Below are 26,145 nucleotides of genomic sequence, written 5' to 3'. Positions count from 1 at the left end.
TCACATCCATGTTTTGCTGCAGGGATTTGAAAGAAAATTACATTTGTTGGTGTATCTGCGCACAGGGAGGGGACAGGCTGAATGTCAATATGCTTTACATAAAGCCCTGTGTAATGATACTGTAGGAGTGAGGCTCAAAGCCCTGTCTAATGATACTGTAGGAGTGAGGCTCAAATCCCTGTCTAATGATACTGTAAGAGAGAGGCTTAAAGCCCTGTCTAATGATGCTGTGGGAAGGAGGCTCAAAGCCCTGTCTAATGATACTGTAGGAGGGAGGTTCAAGGCCCTGTCTAATGATATTGTGGGAGGGGGGCTCAAAGCCCTGTCGAATTATGCTGTAGGAGGGAGGCTCAATGCCCAGTCTATTGATACTGTAGGAGGGAGGTCAAAGCCCTGTTTAATGATACTGTTGGGGGGAGGCTCAAAGCCCTGTCTAATGATACTACAGGAAGGAGGGTTAAAGCCCTGTCTAATGATGCTACAGAAAGGAGGGTCAAAGCCCTGTCTAATGATACTACAGGAAGGAGGGTCAAAGCCCTGTCTATTGATACTGTTGGAGGGAAGTCAGTGTTGGAGGAAACACAGCAGGGCTCGGCCAGGATTGGATTGATCCTTTGAGTACTGCGTTTACCATTTACAGCTAGGAGATGTGTGTGTGGAGTGGCACGCGCACGTGTGTGCCCGTGTTTGTGCTGGCTGTCACCCACACTGCGGGATTGATGGTTCCCAGACAGTTTATTTATGACCTCAGTGTCTGGCAGAGAGGACTTCCCCCATAGATACATAAACACTGCTCAAGGGCTCGGATTGGAAAGCCTCGGCTCACCTCAGCACATTTTTTTTGTAAAAGACAGGGTTTATTTTTTTCCTCTTACAACATTCCTTCCACCTCCACATCACAATAATACTGTTACCAACATCTCACAATATTACTGTTACCAACATCTCACAATATCACTGTTACCAACATCTCACAATATTACTGTTACCAACATCTCACAATATTACTGTTACCAACATCTCACAATATTACTGTTACCAACATCTCACAATATTACTGTCAACAACATCTCACAATATTACTGTTACCAACATCTCACAATATTACTGTCACCAACTTCTCACAATATTACTGTTACCAACATCTCACAATATTACTGTTACCAACATCTCACAATATTACTGTTACCAACATCTCACAATACTACTGTTACCAACATCTCACAATATTACTGTCAACAACATCTCACAATATTACTGTTACCAACATCTCACAATATTACTGTTACCAACATCTCACAATATTACTGTCAACAACATCTCACAATATCACTGTTACCAACATCTCACAATATTACTGTCAACATCTCAACATCTCACAATATTCACAATATTACTGTTACCAACATCTCACAATATTACTGTTACCAACATCTCACAATACTACTGTTACCAACATCTCACAATATTACTGTTACCAACATCTCACAATAATACTGTTAACAACATCTCACAATATTCATGTTACCAACATCTCACGATATTACTGTTACCAACATCTCACAATATTACTGTTACCAACATCTCACAATATCACTGTTACCAACATCTCACAATATTACTGTTACCAACATCTCACAATATTACTGTTACCAACATCTCACAATATAACTGTTACCAACATCTCACAATATCACTGTTACCAACATCTCACAATATAACTGTAACCAACATCTCACAATATTAATGTTACCAACATCTCACAATATTACTGTTACCAACATCTCACAATAATACTGTTACCAACATCTCACAATATTACTGTTACCAACATCTCACAATATTACTGTTACCAACATCTCACAATATTACTGTTACCAACATCTCACGATATTACTGTTACCAACATCCCACAATATTAATGTTACCAACATCTCACAATATCACTGTTACCAACATCTCACAATATCACTGTCACCAACATCTCACAATATCACTGTTACCAACATCTCACAATATTACTGTTACCAACATCTCACAATATTACTGTTACCAACATCTCACAATATCACTGTTACCAACATATCACAATATTAATGTTACCAACATCTCACAATATTACTGTTACCAACATCTCACGGTATCACTGTAACCAACATCTCACAATAATACTGTTACCAACATCTCACAATATTACTGTAATCTCCATGTCACATTACTGTTACCTTCACCTCATAACGTTACTGTTACCTCCACCTCACAATATTATTGCTACCTCCACCTCACAACATTACTGTTACCTCCACCTCACAACATTACTGTTACCTTCACCTCACAACATTACTGCTACCTCCACCTCACAATATTACTGTTACCTCCACTTCACATTACTGTTACCTCCTTGTCACATTGCTGTTACCTCCTTGTCACATTACTGTTACATCCTTGTCACATTACTGTTACCTCCACCTCACAACATTACTGCTACCTCCACCTCACAACATTAGCGTTACCTCCACCTCACAACATTACTGTTACCTTCACCTCACAACATTACTGTTACCTCCACCTCATAACATTACTGCTACCTCCTCCTCACAACATTAGTGTTACCTCCACCTCATAACATTATGGTTACCTCCATCTCACAACATTATGGTTACCTCCTTGTCACATTACTGTTACCTCCACCTCACAACATTAATGCTACCTCCACCTCACAACATTAGTGTTACCTCAACCTCACAACATTACTGTTACCTTCACCTCACAACATTACTGTTACCTCCACCTCATAACATTACTGCTACCTCCACCTCACAACATTAGTGTTACCTCCACCTCACAACATTACTGTTACCTCCACCTCACAACATTACTGTTACCTCCACCTCATAACATTGCGGTTACCTCCTTGTCACATTACTGCTACCTCCACCTCACAACATTACTGTTACCTCCTTGTCACTTTACTGTTACCTCCTTGTCACATTACTGTTACCTCCTTGTCACATTACTGTTACCTCCACCTCACAACATTACTGTTACCTCCACCTCACAACATTACTGTTACCTCCACCTCACAACATTACTGTTACCTCCACCTCACAACAGTACGGTTACCTTCATCTAGCAACTTTACTGTCACCTCCTTGTCACACATCTGTTACCTCCACCTCATAACATATCTGTTACCTCCACCTCATAACATTACTGTTACCTCCTTGTCACATTACTGTTACCTCCTTGTCACATTACTGTTTCCTCATTGTCACATGGTTGCTACCTCCACCTCACAACATTACTGTTACCCCACCTCACAACATTACTGTTACCTCCTTGTCACATTACTGTTACCTCCTTGTCACATGACTGTTACCTCCTTGTCACATTACTGCTAACTCCACCTCACAACATACTGTTACCTCCTTGTCACATAACTGTTACCTCCACCTCACAACATACTGTTACCTCCTTGTCACATTACTGTTACCTCCACCTCACAACATTACTGTTCCATCCTTGTCACATTACTGTTACCTCCTTGTCACATTACTGTTACATCCTTGTCACATGACTGTTGCCTCCTTGTCACATTACTGATTTGTCCACCTCACAACATTACTGTTACCTCCTTGTCACGTTACTGTTACCTCCACCTCACAACATTACTGTTACCTCCACCTCACAACATTACTGTTCCATCCTTGTCACATTACTGTTACCTCCTTGTCACATTACTGTCACCTCCTTGTCACATTACTGTTACATCCTTGTCACATTACTGTTACATCCACCTCACAACATTACTGTTACCTCCACCTCACAACATTACTGTTACATCCACCTCACAACATTACTGTTACATCCACCTCCCAATATTACTGTTACCTTCACCTCACAACATTACTGTTACCTCCACCTCACGACATTACTGTTACCTCCACCTCACAACATTACTGTTACCTCCACCTCACAACATTACTGTTACATCCACCTCACAACATTACTGTTACCTTCACCTCACAACATTACTGTTACCTCCTTGTCACGTTACTGTTACCTCCACCTCACAACATTACTGTTACCTCCACCTCACAACATTACTGTTCCATCCTTGTCACATTACTGTTACCTCCTTGTCACATTACTGTCACCTCCTTGTCACATTACTGTTACATCCTTGTCACATTACTGTTACATCCACCTCACAACATTACTGTTACCTCCACCTCACAACATTACTGTTACCTCCTTGTCACATTACTGTTACCTCATTGTCACATTACTGTTACATCCACCTCACAACATTACTGTTACCTCCACCTCACAACATTACTGTTACATCCACCTCACAACATTACTGTTACATCCACCTCACAATATTACTGTTACCTTCACCTCACAACATTACTGTTACCTCCACCTCATGACATTACTGTTACCTCCACCTCACAACATTACTGTTACCTCCACCTCACAACATTACTGTTACATCCACCTCACAACATTACTGTTACCTCCACCTCACAATATTACTGTTACCTTCACCTCACAACATTACTGTTACCTCCACCTCACAACATTACTGTTACCTGCACATCACAACATTACTGTTACCTCCACCTCACAACATTACTGTTACCTCCTTGTCACATTACTGCTACCTCCACCTCACAACATTACTGTTACCTTCCACCTCACAACATTACTGTTACCTCCACCTCAGAACATTACTGTGATCCCCATCTGTTGTTTTTCTCTTCTTCTCTCAAATTGTCTCTCTCTCTCCATCTCTCTGTCTCTCTCTCCTTCTGTCTCGCTCTCTCTCTCCTTCTCTCTCTCTCTCTCTCTCTCTCTCTCTCTCTCTCTCTCTCTCCCTCTCTATTTTGCCCTCTCTCTGTGTGTAACAGCAGTGAGCTGGGTGCTCAGCCTCACCAGACATAATTTACAGAGCCATGCTGTGTAATCGATCTCATAGAGGGCCCTGCTTGTGTAGTGAATTTGGGGGGACTGACAATTTATTTCCAAGGGCTTTTTTTGTGAAACATAGGACCTCATTGAAACAAAGAATGTAGGCTTACGAATAATACATCATAATTTATCATGTGTTGAAAGGTGACTGGGAGTAATGTTTACTGACAGGACAGAACCGCTTCATTTGAGCTGAAACAAACATATCAGGATCTGTCATCCATCGCTGTGTCCATCCCACTAATTCTCCCCAGAGAGGGGAGCGCTGTAGCGGGCTATAGGCAGGGGCCAGGCAGGGGTGATGGGCTGTGGTGGAAGTGTTAAAAGAGGCAGGCAGGGTGGTTGACTGATGGATGGGGAAGTTATTACACCCCAGGGCGAAAGTGTCATTTATTCCAAGTTCCTGTCTCTTGTTGACTCTTGCTTTTATGGAGGTGATTACAGGGACGGTAGGACAGACAAACGGCTCCCTTGAACCCACCCACAAACAAACAGACAGGCATAACCTACACACACACACGCATGTCACACACACGCACACACAGGTCTGCTAGTGGCTAGTGTCAGCCTCCGGTCCCCGCTATGGATCCCGCTCTGGCCTGCTAAAACCAGCGATCAGCCTATTGGACCTCTATCTGGACCTACAGACCTCCATCACCTTCTGTCTGATGTGTTCAGGACCTTCACTATTCACCAGTTATCCTGTCTGATGTGTTCAGGACCTTCCCTATTCACCAGTCATCCTGTCTGATGTGTTCAGGACCTTCCCTATTCACCAGTCTTCCTGTCTGATGTGTTCAGGATCTTCACTATTCACCAGTCATCCTGTCTGATGTGTTCAGGACCTTCACTATTCACCAGTCATCCTGTCTGATGTGTTCAGGACCTTCACTATTCACCAGTCATCCTGTCTGATGTGTCCAGGACCTTCACTATTCACCAGTCATCCTGTCTGATGTGTTCAGGACCTTCACTATTCACCAGTCTTCCTGTCTGATGTGTTCAGGACCTTCACTATTCACCAGTCTTCCTGTCTGATGTGTTCAGGACCTTCACTATTCACCAGTTTTCCCATTTAACATCTCCTGGCTTTGACGCATAACCTACAAGCCACTGATGCTGACCTTTGGAACATCTACATGTTTTAAAAGTCTAAGAAATCCATGTACTATAGTCTACACCTTCACAATAAATCCATGTAATATAGTCTACACCTTCACAATAAATCCATGTAATATAGTCTACACCTTCACAATAAATCCATTAGTTATTTTAGACAGGTCTAAAGAAACATGATATTAAGAAAATGTATTATATTTCAGAAGAACAGCTGAGTTGTCCATATATTTTCTCCAGATAATTTCTGAGGGAGTATGCACATATGGTTATCAACAAAGGGGCAGCATGGTAGCCTAGTGGTTAGAGCATTGGACTAGTAACTGTAAGGTTGCAAGTTCAAATCCCTGAGCTGACAAGGTACAAATGAACAGGCAGTTAAACCCACTGTTCCTAGGCTGCATTGAAAATAAGAATTTGTTCTTAACTGACTTGCCTAGTTAAATAAAGGTAAAAAAGAAACCTAGGTATTTATGCAACATATGAGAAAGGGGGATCCAACCCCTCTGAATCAGGTGTTGGGGGCTGCCTTAATCAACATCCACAGCCCTCAGGGAACAGTGGGTTAACTGCCTTGCTCAGAATGACAGATTTTTACCTTGTCAGCTCGGGGATTCAATCCAGCAACCTTTCAGTGACTGGCCCAATGCTCTAACCACTAGGCTACCAGCCACCCCTTTAACTGTGATGCAAACATTGTGTTTTTGATTTGATTTTTAATACATTTTAAGACTGCATGATGTGGCATGAAAGGCATGAACTCAGCTTTGTTTTTTGCACAGGCTGTACACACTTCATCAGTCTCTCATTCACAATTTGACAACCACTTGATAATATTCTCACCGGGAATCACCAGGCATCTTGTGTGACAGTAACAGTAATGACAGTAATGTGACAGTAATGTCCCCCCCAAAAGTCCATGCCTTTTATGGCCAAAGTGTCCATTATGCCCTTGAAATAATTATAATTCCCTTGTCCTGGCTGCCAATCGCCGTGCTCCAAAGCACCTCTCACTCAATTGGCTCTCTCAGATATCTACATTCTTATTTGCCAATGTCTGTCATGTGATTGGGTCAATAAATCAATCAATCAGCTGTATCTATATAGCACTTTTTACATCAGCAGTGCTATACAGAAACCCATCCTAATACCCCAAACAGAAAGCAATTAGTCTCAGCATCTCAGCTTCAAAGTGAAGACAGACCCATCGGGGATGCAACTGCACGTGTCCTTCTTATTGAATTCAGAGGCATTAGAAGAAATGTCCACATTTACTTATCGACAACCAAGATGAGTAGGCCTAAAGGGGACAGTTGTTGGATGCGATAGATCCTAAATTAATACAACCACTGGCATAAAAAATGAGGCTGATGTAAAAATGAGGCAATGAGGCTGATGGAACAGATCAGAACGTTTGGCTTTAAATGTTGATAAACTACTAGGCTATTTCTTCACACTATAAACACAGCAATGCACATACGGCGAATGTTCAAAAATGCAATCAATTTGTGCGAAAACACCATTCTGAAAAGTGACCGTAAATGTGATTATGCATGTAATGCTTTATTATAAAGGTGCTTTTTTATGGTAAAAATTATTTCCCCCAAACTTAAAAATCACGCGCCGCCTATGTCTGCCAGTTAGGCTCTACATCGGTTGTAAAGTCGAGGAATCTAAGCACTTAAATAGCTAATGGAGGATTCTTTTCCCAGGGTTGATTTTCATGCCAGCCAGGTACAGTAGGCTATACTCCTTTTGTAAAGTGATTAGACCTAGACAGGACAGCACAGAGCAGCCCTCATTTCCAAACCAAGGACATCAACAATGTACTAACTCCGGTCCCTGACACTGCGCCAAGCAACGCCTTGTAGCTTCCCTATTTCTCATAATGCCACTTTATTTCAGGGCTAAACAATAACAGAAGAGGATAGCAATAAGGAGCAGAATCCTCCATCTCTGTGGTGAACAGCTGGGGGGGCTGGTGGCGACAGTGGGTTTATTATTGATGTCCTGTCTTCCACCTTGGCCCTATGTTTGCAGGAGGGGAGAGAGAAGGAACAGAATCCAGGTCAGTGCAGTAGCAGCTCAGTGAAGAAAGTGCCAGAGGCCCAGCTGACTCACCCAGCTGCATAATTGCATTATTATTGCAATTCTTTCATTACTGCTATAGTCTGCCTTTTCAATAGCTCTGCAGTGAAGGTAGTGCTCCCAGAGAGGCTTACCTTATGGATTATGGACATTGTCTGGCCTACTCCCTCTCATCAAACACTAGTTCCTACACACTGGTCTCTCTCTCTCTCTCTCTCTCTCTCTCTCTCTCTCTCTCTCTCTTCTCTCTCTCTCTCTCTCTCTCTCTCTCTCTCTCTCTCTCTCTCTCTCTCTCTCTCTCTCTCTCTCTCTCTCTCTCTCTCTCTCTCAATGACAACCAGTATGTTATCCAAAAGAGATTAGTACCAATATTGGATAACCCTAAGGGATAATGTGGAGAATTTGAAGTCATACATATTTTCCAAATTTCCCCTAAATGTATAATTGAGGTTTTACGTTATTTTAGAGGAAACCCCTATTCTCTGCTTCAACATATAACCCACTGTAACATGATATAGTTGTCATCGACCACCTGTGGTTTCTGGGGTCCGGAGGGGTACATTAACTCCAGGGTGGCTGTATCTGGAATTGGATTAAGCTGTCACAATCGCCTAGAGGGGTGAGAGCAGAGGATGCTGGGGAAAACCGTCTTTATTGGGATTCCCAAACGAACGCCCAAAACCATAGGCCATAAATAGAGAGAAAAATAGTCCGACCCAACACAGGGCACAAACGGACAGGAACACAAACACACACTCCCTGACTAACAGAAAATAATCCTGCACAAACCTAGGCGGGCCTAACAGGCTTAAATAGACATAAATCAAAAAACAAAATAAGGGACAGGTGCAACCAATAAGAACAAAGGGTCCAAAATGTCCCCCACTGGTACCCAGCACCTCTCCTCAGGACCATACCCTTCCCAGTCCACGAGGTACTGTAGGCCCCTCACCCAGTGTCTAGAGTCCAGAATAGCGCATACAGTTTACGCCGGGGAACCCTCGATGTCTAGGGGGACCTCCGGCACCTCCGGCACCTCACCTTCTTGCAGGGGACCAGCTACCACCGGCCTGAGGAGAGACACATGAAACGAGGTGTTAATACATAGTAAGGAGGAAGCTGTAACCTATAACACACCTCGTTTATCCTCCTCAGGACTTTAAATGGCCCCACACACACTGCGGCCCCAGCTTCCGACAGGGCAGGCGGAGGGGCAGGTTTCGGGTCGAAAGCCAGAGCCGGTCCCCCAGTGCGAGAGGAGCGCTGACCAGCACCGCAGTGAGGCCCCCACAGCACCGCAGTGCTGGTCAGCGCTCCTCTTCTGCCTTCCGCTAGCTTGTTTTAATGATTCCTGGATGGCTCTCCCGCTGCACCCATTCCTCCACCGCAGGAGCTTCGGTCTGGCTCTGATGCCATGGAGCCAGGACCGGCTGGTAACCCAACACACACTGGAACGGTGACATGTTAGTAGAGGTGTGGCGGTGGGAATTCCTCCCCCTAACACTCTGCACTGTCCCCTCGATACCAGGATGACCAGAAGAGGGTAGTGTATGGGCCCATCGAATCAACCGATCACGGACACCAAGCGGCACGTACTAAACACATGCTGGACACTGGGGGGTTGCAGGTTCCAAACGTAACACCCACTCAATCTCCCCGTCCACCTCCCATACCACCGGAGCTACTCCGACATGTAGGTGGGAGTAGCTATAATCCCATGTGAAGCCTACCACTCCGACATGTAGGTGGGAGTAGCTATAATCCCATGTGAAGCCTACCACTCCGACATGTAGGTGGGAGTAGCTATAATCCCATGTGAAGCCTACCACTCTGACATATAGGTGGGAGCAGCTATAATCCCATGTGAAGCCTACCACTCTGACATATAGGTGGGAGCAGCTATAATCCCATGTGAAGCCTACCACTCTGACATATAGGTGGGAGCAGCTATAATCCCATGTGAAGCCTACCACTCTGACATGCAGGTGGGAGTAGCTATAATCCCATGTGAAGCCTACCACTCTGACATATAGTTGGGAGCAGCTATAATCCCATGTGAAGCCTACCACTCTGACATATAGTTGGGAGCAGCTATAATCCCATGTGAAGCCTACCACTCTGACATGCAGGTGGGAGTAGCTATAATCCCATGTGAAGCCTACCACTCCGACATGTAGGTGGGAGTAGCTATAATCCCATGTGAAGCCTACCACTCCGACATGGGGCGGCAGGGTAGCCTAGTGGTTAGAGCGTTGGACTAGTAACCGGAAGGTTGCAAGTTCAAACCCCCGAGCTAACAAGGTACAAATCTGTTGTTCTGCCCCTGAACAGGCAGTTAACCCGCTGTTCCTAGGCCGTCATTGAAAATAAGAATTTGTTCTTGCCTGGTTAAATAAAGGTAAAATAAAAATAAATAAAAAATGTAGGTGGGAGTAGCTATAATCCCATGTGAAGCCTACCATTCTGACATATAGTTGGGAGCAGCTATAATCCCATGTGAAGCCTACCACTCCGACATGCAGGTGGGAGTAGCTATAATCCCATGTGAAGCCTACCACTCTGACATATAGTTGGGAGCAGCTATAATCCCATGTGAAGCCTACCACTCTGACATATAGTTGGGAGCAGCTATAATCCCATGTGAAGCCTACCACTCCGACATATAGTTGGGAGCAGCTATAATCCCATGTGAAACCTACCACTCTGACATATAGTTGGGAGCAGCTATAATCCCATGTGAAGCCTACCACTCTGACATGCAGGTGGGAGTAGCTATAATCCCATGTGAAACCTACCACTCTGACATATAGTTGGGAGCAGCTATAATCCCATGTGAAGCCTACCACTCTGACATGCAGGTGGGAGTAGCTATAATCCCATGTGAAGCCTACCACTCTGACATGTAGGTGGGAGCAGCTATAATCCCATGTGAAGCCTACCACTCTGACATGCAGGTGGGAGTAGCTATAATCCCATGTGAAGCCTACCACTCTGACATGTAGGTGGGAGCAGCTATAATCCCATGTGAAGCCTACCACTCTGACATATAGTTGGGAGTAGCTATAATCCCATGTGAAGCCTACCACTCTGACATGCAGGTGGGAGTAGCTATAATCCCATGTGAAGCCTACCACCCTGACATGTAGGTGGGAGTAGCTATAATCCCATGTGAAGCCTACCACTCCGACATGCAGGTGGGAGTAGCTATAATTCCATGTGAAGCCTACCACTCTGACATATAGGTGGGAGCAGCTATAATCCCATGTGAAGCCTACCACTCTGACATATAGGTGGGAGTAGCTATAATCCCATGTGAAGCCTACCACTCCGACATGTAGGTGGGAGTAGCTATAATCCCATGTGAAGCCTACCACTCCGACATGCAGGTGGGAGTAGCTATAATCCCATGTGAAGCCTACCACTCTGACATGTAGGTGGGAGTAGCTATAATCCCATGTGAAGCCTACCACTCCGACATGCAGGTGGGAGTAGCTATAATCCCATGTGAAGCCTACCACTCTGACATGCAGGTGGGAGTAGCTATAATCCCATGTGAAGCCTACCACTCCGACATGTAGGTGGGAGTAGCTATAATCCCATGTGAAGCCTACCACTCCGACATGTAGGTGGGAGTAGCTATAATCCCATGTGAAGCCTACCACTCCGACATATAGGTGGGAGTAGCTATAATCCCATGTGAAGCCTACCACTCTGACATATAGTTGGGAGCAGCTATAATCCCATGTGAAGCCTACCACTCTGACATATAGTTGGGAGCAGCTATAATCCCATGTGAAGCCTACCACTCCGACATATAGTTGGGAGCAGCTATAATCCCATGTGAAGCCTACCACTCCGACATGTAGGTGGGAGTAGCTATAATCCCATGTGAAGCCTACCACTCTGACATGCAGGTGGGAGTAGCTATAATCCATTGGTTATGAACAGAGTGGCTCTACTTTTTCAAAACACTGGAGCAGATTGTCTTTATCCCAGACATATTATATTTCCTGTCTGTTCAATGGTGGGCGTTCAGTTCTCTGTAATATGGTGATTAAGCATTCATTGTTTCATATTTCTAAACATCAAGTGTATTTGATTGAGTTTATTTCATTATGAATTTCAGCATCAGGCAGGAGGAGAATGCTGTTATCTTCCACTGAGTTGAGTCATCAGTATTGCTGGGCTTGTTTGGCATGATAGAATTGAGAGAAGTAGGTTTAGCAGTAAATAATCGAATGAACACCGGCTCGCAAGCAAATCCATTGAGATGTTTTGTATGCACACATTCTATTGCATTCTGTGTTTTCAGAGAGCTTGCTTGCTCCAGCACTTCAGATCTAGATCTTGCATTACATACCTGACTTTCTTTTGTGGTCGTGTGAACAGATAGATTTTGACTGGGCCCAAAACTGGTTCAACAGTGATTTGTCATACTTGCAGGTGTTAGCTGCTCTGGTGGCTGACAAAGAGCTCTACTGTAGCAGATTAATCTAATGAAAATATGACAATGATACAGTATGCATACAATTGTTGCTATCAAATACCATTATTATGGCACCTATTGTATGGTTTACTATGTTTGGAAGGTTTCATCTGACATACTGAAGTCACCTGCTCAGTGTCAGCCCCTACTCTTAATGTCTACAGCTCTTCTCTATCTAGCAGAAGATGGTGTCTGCTGTTTTACAGTGGCAGCTCCATTAGGTTTAATGAAAGGAGAGAGGCCATAGGGGTCAGAATAGGCCAGGGGTGGCCAGTGCCCCTGTGCTCCCCTGTGTTCCCAGGATCAGTAATAATTAGCCAGGCTGGAACCCAGAGGCTCTGTAAAGTGGGGATAGGTCAGATCAATCTCCCTCCACCAGAACCAATCTTCTACCAGAGCAGTCATTTAAATTTGCTCAGTGACCCCCAACAAAACGCCTCCATAAAATACAATGCAATATCCAATCTCCCTGGGCACAACCATTAGATGAGGTTGTTTTCTGTTTGTTCAAATATTTCTGAAACTACCGATTGATGACTGTGTCTGTCGTCCTGCCGTTTGTACAGCCATTCCATCCATGAGATGTTTCCCGCTCGACAGGAGTCATAATCATAATCCCCTGATTATGCGTGTACAATATAGTTCATCATTATCAGAAATCTATTTTCCTAACTAATAATAATTGATAGTGTCAAAGAGTGCACTATCCAGGGACTGGTTAATGAGAGAAAAGAAAGGAAGTGTGTTGTCTCTGATTCCTTACATGGATCATGGCTCTAACTTTGATGCATTGGGTTAAGTGCTGGGGAGACTTCTTGTTTTGCATTTTTGATCATTAGTGCCATGATGAGCTGAATGCTGAGGACCTTCGGTGGCGGGCTAGAGGTATAGGTAGAGGTATCGGTAGAGGTGGAGGTATAGATAGAGGTATAGGTAGAGGTATCGGTAGAGGTGGAGGTATAGATAGAGGTAGAGGTAGAGGTGGAGGTATAGATAGAGGTATAGGTAGAGGTATCGGTAGAGGTGGAGGTATAGATAGAGGTATAGGTAGAGGTATCGGTAGAGGTGGAGGTATAGATAGAGGTATAGGTAGAGGTATCGGTAGAGGTGGAGGTATAGATAGAGGTAGAGGTAGAGGTGGAGGTATAGGTATAGGTATAGGTAGAGGTAGAGGTATCGGTAGAGGTGGAGGTATAGATAGAGGTATAGGTAGAGGTAGAGGTGAAGGTAGAGGTATAGGTAGGGATAGAGTTAGAGGTATAGGTATAGGTAGAGGTGGAGGTGGAGGTATAGGTAGAGGTAGAGGTATAGGTAGAGGTAGAGGTATAGGTAGAGGTAGAGGTATAGGTATAGGTATAGGTAGAGGTAGAGGTATAGGTAGATTTATATGTAGGGATAGAGGTAGAGGTAGAGGTAGAGGTAGAGGTATAGGTATAGGTAGAGGTATAGGTAGATTTATAGGTAGGGATAGAGGTAGAGGTAGAGGTAGAGGTATAGGTATAGGTATTATAGGTAGAGGTATAGGTATAGGTATAGGTAGAGGTAGAGGTAGAGGTAGAGGTATAGGTAGAGGTAGAGGTATAGGTAGATTTATAGGTAGGGATAGAGGTAGAGGTATAGGTAGATTTATATGATAGATTTATAGGTAGAGGATAGAGCTGGGGGTATAGGTAGATTTATAGGTAGGAATAGAGGTAGGGATAGAGGTAGAGGTAGAGGCATAGGTAGAGGTATAGGTGGAGGTAGAGGTAGAGGTTGAGGTATAGGTATAGGTAGAGGTAGGGATAGATGTATAGGTAGGGATAGAGGTAGAGGTATAGATAGATAGATTTATAGGTAGAGGATAGAGGTAGGGGGTATAGGTAGATTTATAGGTAGGAATAGAGGGGATAGAGGTAGAGGTAGAGGTAGAGGTAGAGGTGGAGGTAGAGGTAGAGGTTGGGGTAGGTAGAGGTAGAGGTAGGGATAGATGTAGAGATAGAGGTAGAGGTAGGGTAGAGGTAGAGGTAGAGGTAGAGGGTAGAGGTAGAGGTAGAGGTAGAGGTAGAGGTAGAGGTAGGGATAGATGTAGAGATAGAGGTAGAGGTAGAGGTAGAGGTAGAGGTAGGGATAGAGGTAGAGGTAGAGGTAGAGGTAGAGGTAGGGATAGATGTAGAGGTAGGGATAGATGTAGAGATAGGGATAGGTAGAGGTAGGGATAGATGTAGGGATAGAGGTAGAGGTAGAGGTAGGGATAGGTAGAGGTATAGGTATAGGTATAGGTATAGGTATAGGTATAGGTAGAGGTAGAGGTAGAGGTAGAGGTAGAGGTAGAGGTATAGGTATAGGTAGATTTATAGGTAGGGATAGAGGTAGAGGTATAGGTATAGATAGATTTATAGGTAGGGATAGAGCTGGGGGTATAGGTAGATTTATAGGTAGGAATAGAGGTAGGGATAGAGGTAGAGGTAGAGGCATAGGTAGAGGTTTAGGTGGAGGTAGAGGTAGAGGTAGGGATAGATGTAGAGGTAGGGATAGAGGTAGAGGTAGAGGTAGAGGTAGGGATAGATGTAGAGGTAGAGGTAGAGGTAGAGGTAGAGGTAGAGGTAGGGATAGAGGTAGAGGTAGAGGTATAGGTGGAGGTGGAGGAGGCCTGGGCAACTCTAGACCTCCAGGGCCTGATTGGTGTCACACTTTTTCACCATCCCTAGCAAACACAGCTGATTTAAACAAATTGCATTCTAAACTGAAGAGCATGACTAGGTGAATATTGGAATCAGGTGTGTTAGTGGGGGCTGGGGCAAAAGTGTGAAACCAATTAGGCCCCCGAGGACTGGAGTTGCACAGGCCTGAGGTAGAGAATGGAGGGGCATTCATAATGGTATTCAAAATTTGTATAAACATGTTAGAAAAGTAGCCCAGAGAAAGAAAAGTGTGATAAACAACATGATGTTTGACTTATTTTGACAGGATTATACAACACTGAACAACTAGTGTCAATAACGGGCCAGTGCAATTAGGTTGAGGTTTGGGTTATGTTCTGCCCTGCACTTAACCTTGCACACAGAAATGAGGAGGAATACATTAGTCTATAATGCAAAGGCTGAGCATTATGAAATGAAGTCTTTGATAGTTCTTTCCCTGACAGCATCCTGCAGCTGTCCCTTGTCGTCATGAGGGTTCAGCTCCTTCAGTCCCTCCTCTGACTCTCTCTCTTCGCTGCATGTCTTTTTAACTGGTCTTTGTTAGGCTCTTTCTCCACATTTATCTCCAGTCTGCCATAATATTCAGACAGAGATGTCTTCTATGGCTATTATTGGAAATGGGGGTTGTCTTCAGAAGATGCCACTAAAGTGTTGAGTGGTCCCTATAGGGCTCCATTTCATATCAAGGTTAACTCAAAGTGATTAGGATAAGCGGCAGCCTAGTTGCCATGGGGATGAGTGAGGAGAGAAGGTGCTGTAGTATGGAGGAGCTTGATAAGCCCGCTGTGTGTGACTGGGTACTGATGTGTCTGTTCTACTATTTACACCAAGGCTAGTCACACCACTCATAAACTGTACATAGTAGGGGTCAGCATTAATAGGCTGTGTTTTGGTTCGTTACTGATAACATTACGATGTGAGTAAACATATACTTCTGATATAATGAATGAGTAATAAAATTGAATGTGCATACAGGTATGTATTTAATGAAAAACCAGTCAAATGATGCATTACACATTGTGTATCAAACAGTTATTAACTTGGTGAGACGTGACAGGGATCTTTGTTGTGGGTAATGTACAAGAGTTCATAATCATAACCCATGATTATTGTGCATGCTTGATGTTGATACAATACCAAACTAACAATCTGTTGTTGATATGATACTTTTCATATGAGCAGCCGGCGAGAGATCAAGTTAAAATGTGACAACCCAGTCTGATAAAATGAGACTGAAACCAAAGTCTGGATTAAAGAAAAGCCTCACAATTTCTCTGCACGGATTTTCTGGTTCAACGGCAATGTTTCAGAGACAGGAAACGGCCTACCATACAATTCTCTGAGACATGCCTCTAACCCAGAGATTTGTCAGCCTCTGCATATTTACAGTGACAGACTCAGCTATGTATAATCTGTATTTCAGAATAAATAGGTTATCCCAAATTATGTGAAAACCCATCATCAATCTGTCGCTGTCAATCTGGTCATCAGCAAGTACATTCCTCATCAGGCTATATTTATTTGGCTAATTAAATATTTGATGCTGTGTGTAGGATTGTGGTTCAAAATATCAATAGAGTCCTAGAGCTGTGAGATCTATAATTGACATTGTAGGCATAGCCATGATTCATCACCAGTGAATCCCTCTCCTCTCCTCTCCTCTCCTCTCCTCTCTCTCTCCTCTCCTCTCTCTCCTCTCCTCTCCTCTCCTCTCCTCTCCTCTCCTCTCCTCTCTCTCTCCTCTCCTCTCCTCTCCTCTCCTCTCCTCTCCTCTCCTCTCCTCTCCTCTCCTCTCCCAGCAGTACCACAGCATTGTATGGTTGAGCCCTGAAGGAGAGACTAAAGACTGGGGATGTTCCTAGCACAGCTCCCAGAGCACTTCCTCAACATCCCAGTCACCTCACCCTGGAGCCCTTGAGCCCAGTCCTCCCTGGTGCCACCCATCCCTATCCCCTCCACAGCAGCTCCCCTGCAACGCACTAATTAATGAGCTCTAGAACCAGCTTATCATCACAGCCGCCCATTATCCGCACGGCAACCATGATAATTTGACTTAGGTAGGCGCTAATTTCACATAATTTAAAAGGCAATTAGGAAAATGTGTTTTTTTTCTGACAGGCAGAAAGATTAGGGCTAAGCTATGATGTCATGAGGCAGCAGCCTTTATAGGTCATGGGTCTGTTATGTTGTGGGCCAAGAGGCCCCCACTTGGCAGGACACATTATCGGTCATCACACTAATACCCCCACATTTTACATCTCCCACTGATGTGCTACATTTAATTACAGTTGGAGGTCGTGTGACAAATGAATGCACAATTGGAAAGTACCTTTTGAACACTCTCTCTTCACTATAGACCAATATGTATTTACACATGGGGTCAATTAGAATGGTTCAATGTTTTCCTGGTTCACAAATAACATTTTGAAAAGTTGCTTATAGCTGTTGTTTAATTTAATTGGGTCATGTTCACTCATTGAAAAGCAATATTTAACAGATGTGTTATTTAGCTGCTGCATAGGCAATCTTTGTTAAAATCCTATATAATCTTCCAAAGATAATGATATTGCATTTTAATTAGCATGGGATAATAATCTGTCCTGATGGAATGTTCCAGTATGTGTTGTTGGTATCGTCAAGACTACTTTAATCTGATGTCATGCAGTGTAGAAGTAAACAAAGACACACAATATCATGAATAAATCAACACAAAAAAAAATAAGAGAAGCATCTGCAGATTATGATGTTCTTCACATTGAAGCCAGATTAGTTCAATTATTTTAGAAAATGTTCCATTTTCATCATCTATGAACATGATTTAGTTTAAATATGTGTTAGTAATGTAACAGTAGGCAGTGAGAGAGATCTGCTCTCTCTGCCAAAGGACCAGACAGACCTCTTGGTTTATGTGGATGCAGTACACATTGCCTCCAATAGATGTGGCATCCTAATTCCTCCTCTTTGTGTCCCTCTGACTCCCTGATAGGGGAGGTTTGCTAAAAACAGAAAACAATTGAGTAGGAGGCTGTCAGTATTGATGGAGCCTCCCCAACATGTTTGAGTGTACTCCTGCCTTTCTGTGTTTAGAACACAGACATGTGAGAGCGTTTTCCGTACAGCCCCACCTCACCTGCAGGGAGAGAAGGCAGATCTGTGCCCACATCAATATTAGATTTGTTGGGAAATATGGGCGGCTGGTCTATTTCTACTGTTGTGGAACCATAGAGGCTTCATCATCTGCTACCTTAGATTATGTTAAATTTAAACAAAATGAGAGAGAGAGAGAGAGAGAGAGAGAGAGAGAGAGAGAGAGAGAGAGAGAGACAGAGAGAGAGACAGAGAGAGAGAGAGAGAGACAGAGAGAGAGAGAGAGAGAGAGAGAGAGAGAGAGAGAGAGAGAGAGAGAGAGAGAGAGAGAGAGAGAATGGGCACAATCTTGAAGGGACCATGGGTAGCTGCTCCTGGAAAAAGGGAGAGAGCAGAGTGATGTAGACCTTTAGACAAACTAAGAATTTTATTCCACCTTTGAGGTTGTTCTACCAGGAAGTGGAAGTGAACTGACATCTCATCCTAGGAGGACTATTTGTGGAGATATTCTGAGGTATTATTGTCTGTCCTACCTCAGCATTCTCGAGGTTACGGGGAAAGGGATTAAACTGGATCCTGTGAGGAAATAATGTAACTGCTCAACTCACTCTATGTACAGCCTTATGATGCTATTTCCTAAAGTGTGTGGCGTTTTCGGATTATGCATGTCTATAGGACCTGTTTTGAGGGAACCCTCTCAACTATGTTCCCCTCTCTGCCCAGCATGCTGTTAATTAATGCATCTGTGTTTACCATTAGAATGTGTCTTTTTCCGTCCCCTGTCTTTTCTACGGCTCGCCCCTCTGTGTGTATGTGTGTGTGTGTGTGTGTGTGTGTGTGTGTCTGTGTGTCTGTGTGTGTGTGTGTGTGTCTGTGTCTGTGTCTGTGTCTGTGTCTGTGTCTGTGTGTGTGTGTGTGTGTGTGTGTGTGTGTGTGTGTGTGTGTGTGTGTGTGTGTCTGTGTCTGTGTCTGTGTCTGTGTCTGTGTCTGTGTCTGTGTCTGTGTCTGTGTGTGTGTGTGTGTGTGTGTGTGTCTGTGTCTGTGTCTGTGTCTGCGCGTGCCCTGTGGTTGAAAAAGATGGAGTAAATAACATTTACTAAAGAGCTCCTCATCTAAATAAGTCTCTGAACGAACAAGTTAGCAGGATTTACGCCTGCCAGACGCCGAATTAAGCCTTGATTCAAAGTTCCATCCAACACTAAATAGATCTCAACCTGTCACAGTGGAGCCGCCAGGCTTTCCCCAGAACACCTGCCAGCCTCCCGTCATTCATATCAGGTCTCATATTTATAGTTTTTCATGCTGTGTGGTAATGACTTGCTGGGGCGTGATTAATGCAGCTATTGATTTCATTGTTAAATGTGAGATTAGATGCATGGGTTCCATTTAAATGACCCGTTCATGTTTTATGACTGTACACAGTTGTTTGATATTAAAGCCCGATGGTCGTGTTATTTTACCCACAAAGCAGGTGGGTTGCCTGACCGATGGGATAATCTTCACATGGGGGATGAAAATGTAAGCGTAACCGATGTGAAATAGCTAGCTAGTTAGCAGGGTGCGAGCTAATAACATTTCAATCAGTGATGTCAATCGCTCTGAGACCTTGAAGTAGTTGTTCCCCTTGCTTTGCAAGGGCTGTGGCTTTTGTGGAGCGATGGGTAACGATGCTTCGTGGGAGGCAGTGCTAGATGTGTGCAGAGGGTCCTTGGTTCGAGGCGAGCAGAGGGACGGAAGCTATACATAAGCTGGGATCAATATCTAACTCCAGGGTCAGAGGTTAAAATAATAGTGTGTAGCTCTATCTGTGCATCACAGTCACCTCACCATCTCTCTCATCCTGGCTGATTCTATTCCCAGAATCCTTCACTCTCATCTCACCCCTTTCTCCTCTCGTCTCTGTACGTAGCCTATAAAGTACGCAGATACACAACATGCCCGCTCGCATGCACACACACACACACACACACACACACACAAACAACCAAAGAGAGAGAGAAAGTACACCATTGCTGGGAATATGTATTGTGTCCCAACATATTCATATTTCAGGACAGATTAACCTTAGCGTCAGTCGTCATCTCGTCTGCGGAGGCAACATGTAGGATCCATCTCGTCTGCGGAGGCAACATGTAGGATCCATCTTGTCTGTGCAGGCAACATGTAGGATCCATCTTGTCTGTGGAGGCAACATGTAGGATCCATCTTGTCTGTGGAGGTAACATGTAGGATCCATCTTGTCTGTGGAGGTAACATGTAGGATCCATCTCATCTGCTGTGGAGACAACATGTAGGATCCATCTTGTCTGTGGAGGCAACAACCATCTCCTACTGAAACATGCTCCTGACCCAGATACTGCTGGATCCTCTCAGCATGGGATCTGTGGACAGGGTGGGGTTGCATTTCATTAGCCATCTGTTAACCCCCCGCAAGTACACACACATGTACGCATACACATTACACACACACATGTACACACATGCACAAACACGATCATATGTGCAAACACACCCCTTCGCATGCTTAACCAAGTCACCCTTTGAGTCCTATAATGGATGAATAAGTATATACAGGCCTCATGCTATACATTTGATTTCCGACTGAATGCGTGTCTGTGATGTGGGAACCTGATGGCAGCTGTAATCCATGGTGTGAATGCAGATCTTACCAGGAGACAGGAATGCTCAGCAGCATATTATGTCTGGTGGAGACCTGGAGCATGGAGAGCCATGGAGAGGCTGATGATTGGATAATAGGAGACCTGGAGCATGGAGTGCCATGGAGAGGCTGTTGATTGGATAATATGAGACCTGGCGCATGGAGAGCCATGGAGAGGCTGTTGAGACCTGGAGCATGGAGAGCCGTGGAGAGGCTGCTGATTGGATAATATGAGACCTGGAGCATGGAGAGCCGTGGAGAGGCTGTTGATTGGATAATATGAGACCTGGAGCATGGAGAGCCATGGAGCAGCTGTTGATTGGATAATAGCTCTATGACTAAAGGAGGCAGTCATCAGGGGATGCTTTAGTGTTTCATTTAAAAGCCATGCTATTCAATAATGTAAAAAGCCCTACTGAAGTTCAGCCACGGGTGTGTTTAAGCAGAGAGGACGTCAACAGGGCTAATAAGGAAGTTAAAGGTACAGTACACTGTGGTAGAGGTACACAGGTGCGTGTGTGTGTGTTTGCATGTATCAGCATATATGTATTTATACTGTATGCATACAACACTCTGTGTGTGGCATAGGCTACACATCCAGTTTCCTGAAACTGAATCAACACATCAGCCTGTCTCACATCACTAAGCACACAGAAGACACTCTGCTGTCGTATTGTACCTGTGTTGAGACAGGCCTGCCTGTAAACTACAGTACTGTACACTGGACTGGCCCTGTCTCCTCCAGACCAGCTCTAGTGGTCTCCATGTCTCCTCCAGAACAGCTCCAGTGGTCTCCATGTCTCCTCCAGACTAGCTCTAGTAGTCTCCATGTCTCCTCCAGACCAGCTCTAGTGGTCTCCATGTCTCCTCCAGAACAGCTCTAGTGGTCTCCATGTCTCCTCAAGACCACCTCTAATTGTCTCTATGTCTCCTCCAGACCAGCTCTAGTGGTCTCCATGTCTCCTCCAGACCAGCTCTAGTGGTCTCCATGTCTCCTCTAGAACAGCTCTAGTGGTCTCCATGTCTCCTCCAGACCAGCTCTAGTGGTCTCCATGTCTCCTCCAGACCAGCTCTAGTGGTCCCCATGTCTCCTCCAGAACAGCTCTAGTGGTCTCCATGTCTTCTCCAGACCACCTCTAATTGTCTGTATGTCTCCTCCAGAACAGCTCTAGTGGTCTCCATGTCTCCTCCAGACCAGCTCTCGTGGTCTCCATGTCTCCTCCAGACCAGCTCTAGTGGTCTCCATGTCTCCTCCAGACCAGCTCTAGTGGTCTCCATGTCTCCTCCAGACCAGCTCTAGTGGTCTCCATGTCTCCTCCAGACCAGCTCTTGTGGTCTCCATGTCTCCTCCAGACCAGCTCTAGTGGTCTCCATGTCTCCTCCAGACCAGCTCTAGTGGTCTCCATGTCTCCTCCAGACCAGCTCTAGTGGTCTCCATGTCTCCTCCAGACCAGCTCTCGTGGTCTCCATGTCTCCTCCAGACCAGCTCTAGTGGTCTCCATGTCTCCTCCAGACCAGCTCTAGTGGTCTCCATGTCTCCTCCAGACCAGCTCTTGTGGTCTCCATGTCTCCTCCAGACCAGCTCTTGTGGTCTCCATGACAGGTTGTCTGTGTGATTGGCCCCATGGGATCTGGGCCCAGTATCTGCTGCTTCCCTCAGTAATGAGCAACTCTCTTTGGACTCTATACCGCGTGAACCCCCTGTCTCCCCCAGCGCAACCCCTTGTACCCCAACCCCCTGCCAATGGGCTATTCTCTACCCACTTGTTTTAAACCACTGATTGGACCAGGCCATCTTCCTCCCCATGTTGGGGCATTAAACTGATGGTACTTGAGGGACACATGGAGCAGGGTCAACCCCACTGCTGCTTGTTCACCAGCAGGCACTTCCACCTCTTGAACTCCATCCATATATAGTGATGAAAACTGACAATCGGTTTTAGGAAAGGCAGTGGTAATGACACTGGCTCCCAAACTGCCCTGTGCTGGACAGGGCTAAAGTTCACTGTGAGAGACACAGAGGCTCCCAAACTGCCCTGTGCTGGACAGGGCTAAAGTTCACTGTGAGAGACACAGAGGCTCCCAAACTGCCCTGTGCTGGACAGGGCTAAAGTTCACTGTGAGAGACACAGAGGCTCCCAAACTTCCCTGTGCTGGACAGGGCTAAAGTTCACTGTGAGAGACACAGAGGCTCCCAAACTGCCCTGTGCTGGACAGGGCTAAAGTTCACTGTGAGAGACACAGAGGCTCCCAAACTTCCCTGTGCTGGACAGGGCTAAAGTTCACTGTGAGAGACACAGAGGCTCCCAAACTTCCCTGTGCTGGACAGGGCTAAAGTTCACTGTGATAGACACAGAGGCTCCCAAACTTCCCTGTGCTGGACAGGGCTATAGTTCACTGTGAGAGACACAGAGGCTCCCAAACTGCCCTGTGCTGGACAGGGCTAAAGTTCACTGTGAGAGACACAGAGGCTCCCAAACTGCCCTGTGCTGGACAGGGCTAAAGTGCACTGTGAGAGACACAGAGGCTCCCAAACTGCCCTGTGCTGGACAGGGCTAAAGTGCACTGTGAGAGACACAGAGGCTCCCAAACTGCCCTGTGCTGGACAGCGCTAAAGTGCACTGTGAGAGACACAGATGCTCCCAAACTGCCCTGTGCTAGACAGGGCTAAAGTGCACTGTGAGAGACACAGAGGCTCCCAAACTTCCCTGTGCTGGACAGGGCTAAAGTGCACTGTGAGAGACACAGAGGCTCCCAAACTGCCCTGTGCTGGACAGGGCTAAAGTTCACTGTGAGAGACACAGAGGCTCCCAAACTGCCCTGTGCTGGACAGGGCTAAAGTTCACTGTGTGAGACACAGAGGCTCCCAAACTGCCCTGTGCTGGACAGGCCTAAAGTTCACTGTGAGAGACACAGAGGCTCCCAAACTGCCCTGTGCTGGAGCAGGCTGAAGGGGAGTTCCAACATGGACACTGCTTCCCCTAAGCACACAGCCAAAGTGTGAGTGTGTTTTGTGTGTGTGAGTGAGTGTAGATAGATAGATACAGATGGATATCAGCAGAGGAAATAGTTTTTATTTGTGTTGTTGTTGAATGCTAGCTGGACTGTGGTGAGGACACACTTCAGTGGGTTCAGTTGTCCCAGTCCACTGCAGTCCCAACTGGGCAGGATGGCTGACTTGTTTTAGCCATTCCTACTCACTGATCAGTGACACTGGCAGCTCAGATAGTTGATCTTGTGTTCTGTTTTTATTTCCCACTTCATGGTTTGGTGGCCACGGCTCTGTGGCTCGGTTCACTGGTGTGTGTGTGTGTGTGTGTGTGTGTGTGTGTGTGTGTGTGTGTGTGTGTGTGTGTGTGTGTGTGTGTGTGTGTGTGTGTGTGTGTGTGTGTGTGTGTGTGTGGGCCCCATGGTAGGGCCATGGAGGGTCATCAGGAGAATCAGTGGAACAGAACCTGACAAGAGAATGTGAAGGTTCCCCTCGGAATAGAGAAGAGAGGAAGATGCTGTCTCTGTGGGGGGCAGAAACACATATTGAGGGACTGTCAGCGTCATCTGATATGCTCTTTTACTTCATGGTGTATTGAGTTGAGTACCAAAACACTCTTAAAAGTCATCGGAGTATCCCCCCAAAAATGCTCGCACGTTCTATGGAGACAAAAACAATCATTTCATAGTACATTTCATGGGCTGTTTAAATGTCTACTGATGTCTACTGACGAACACACAGACCTGAACATTGACATGTGGATAATCTTCTCTGCTGTATGCCTGCATGGCTAGCAGGGTCTGTGTGTGACACGGCGCCTGTTCTGATGTGGAGTTCATTACTGCTCATCTTCTTGCCAGCACAATCAACAGTCACTACTGAAGGGATGAGAGAGGTATACTCTATGTGTAGCTGATTCAGTAATTGGTACTGTGGAGACATAAGCCCCCTTGCTTATTTTTCTGAACTCAATACTCAAATAAATTCAATTCAATTTAAGGGTTTTATTGACATGGGAAGCATATGTAAACATTGCCAAAGCAGATGAAGTAGATAATAAACAAAAGTGAAATTAACAATAAAAATGAACAGTAAATGTTACACTCACAGAAGTTCCAATAGAATAAAGACATTTTAAATGTCATATTATGTCTATATATAGTGTTGTAACGATGTGCAAATAATTAAAGTACAAAAAGGAAAATAAAAATATATAAAATGGTTTGTATTTACAATGGTGTTTGTTCTTCACTGGTTGCCCTTTTCTCGTGGCAACAGGTCACAAATCTTGCTGCTGTGAAAGCACACTGTGGAATTTCACCCAATAGATGTGGGAGTTTATCAAAATTGGATTTGTTTTTTAATTCTTTGTGGATCTGTATAATCTGGGGGAAATATGTGTCTCTAATATGGTCTTACATTAGGCAGGAGGTTAGGAATTGCAGCTCAGTTTCCACATCATTTTGAGGGCAGTGTGCACATAGCATGGCCAGATAGCATTCTAGCTTGCTCAGTTTTGTTATTAATTATTTCAAATGTGTGAAGTAATTATCTTTTTGTTTTCTCATAATTTGGTTGTGTCTATTTGTGTTACTTTCCTGGGGCTCTGTGGGGTCTGTTTGTGTTTGTGAACAGAGCCCCAGGACCTGCCTGCTTTGGGGATCTTCTCCAGGTTCATCTCTCTGAATGGTGATGGCTTTGTTATGGAAAGTTTGGGAATCACTGCCTTTTAGGTGGTTGTAGAATTTAACGACTATTTTCTGGATTGTGAAAATTAGCGGGTATTGGCCTAATTCTGCTCTGCATGCATTATTTGGTGTTTTACGTTGTACATTGAGGATATTTTTGCAGAAAAATATCTGAGTCTATAAGCAGTCTCAATTTTGAGTCTCAATTTTGTGTTTGTCCCATTTTGGGAATTCTTGGTTGGTGAGCGGACCCCAGACCTCACAAACATAAAGGGCAATGGGTTCTATAACTGATTCAAGTACTTTTAGCCAGATCCTAATTGATATGTCAAATGTTGTGTTCCTTTTGATGGCCACAGAAGGCTCTTCTTCCC

Source organism: Oncorhynchus tshawytscha, linkage group LG13 (genome assembly GCF_018296145.1).
Source record: "Oncorhynchus tshawytscha isolate Ot180627B linkage group LG13, Otsh_v2.0, whole genome shotgun sequence".
Classification (NCBI taxonomy): Eukaryota; Metazoa; Chordata; class Actinopteri; order Salmoniformes; family Salmonidae; genus Oncorhynchus; species Oncorhynchus tshawytscha.
The sequence above is the reverse complement of the archived record's forward strand: the minus strand, read 5'-3'. Positions refer to the sequence as shown.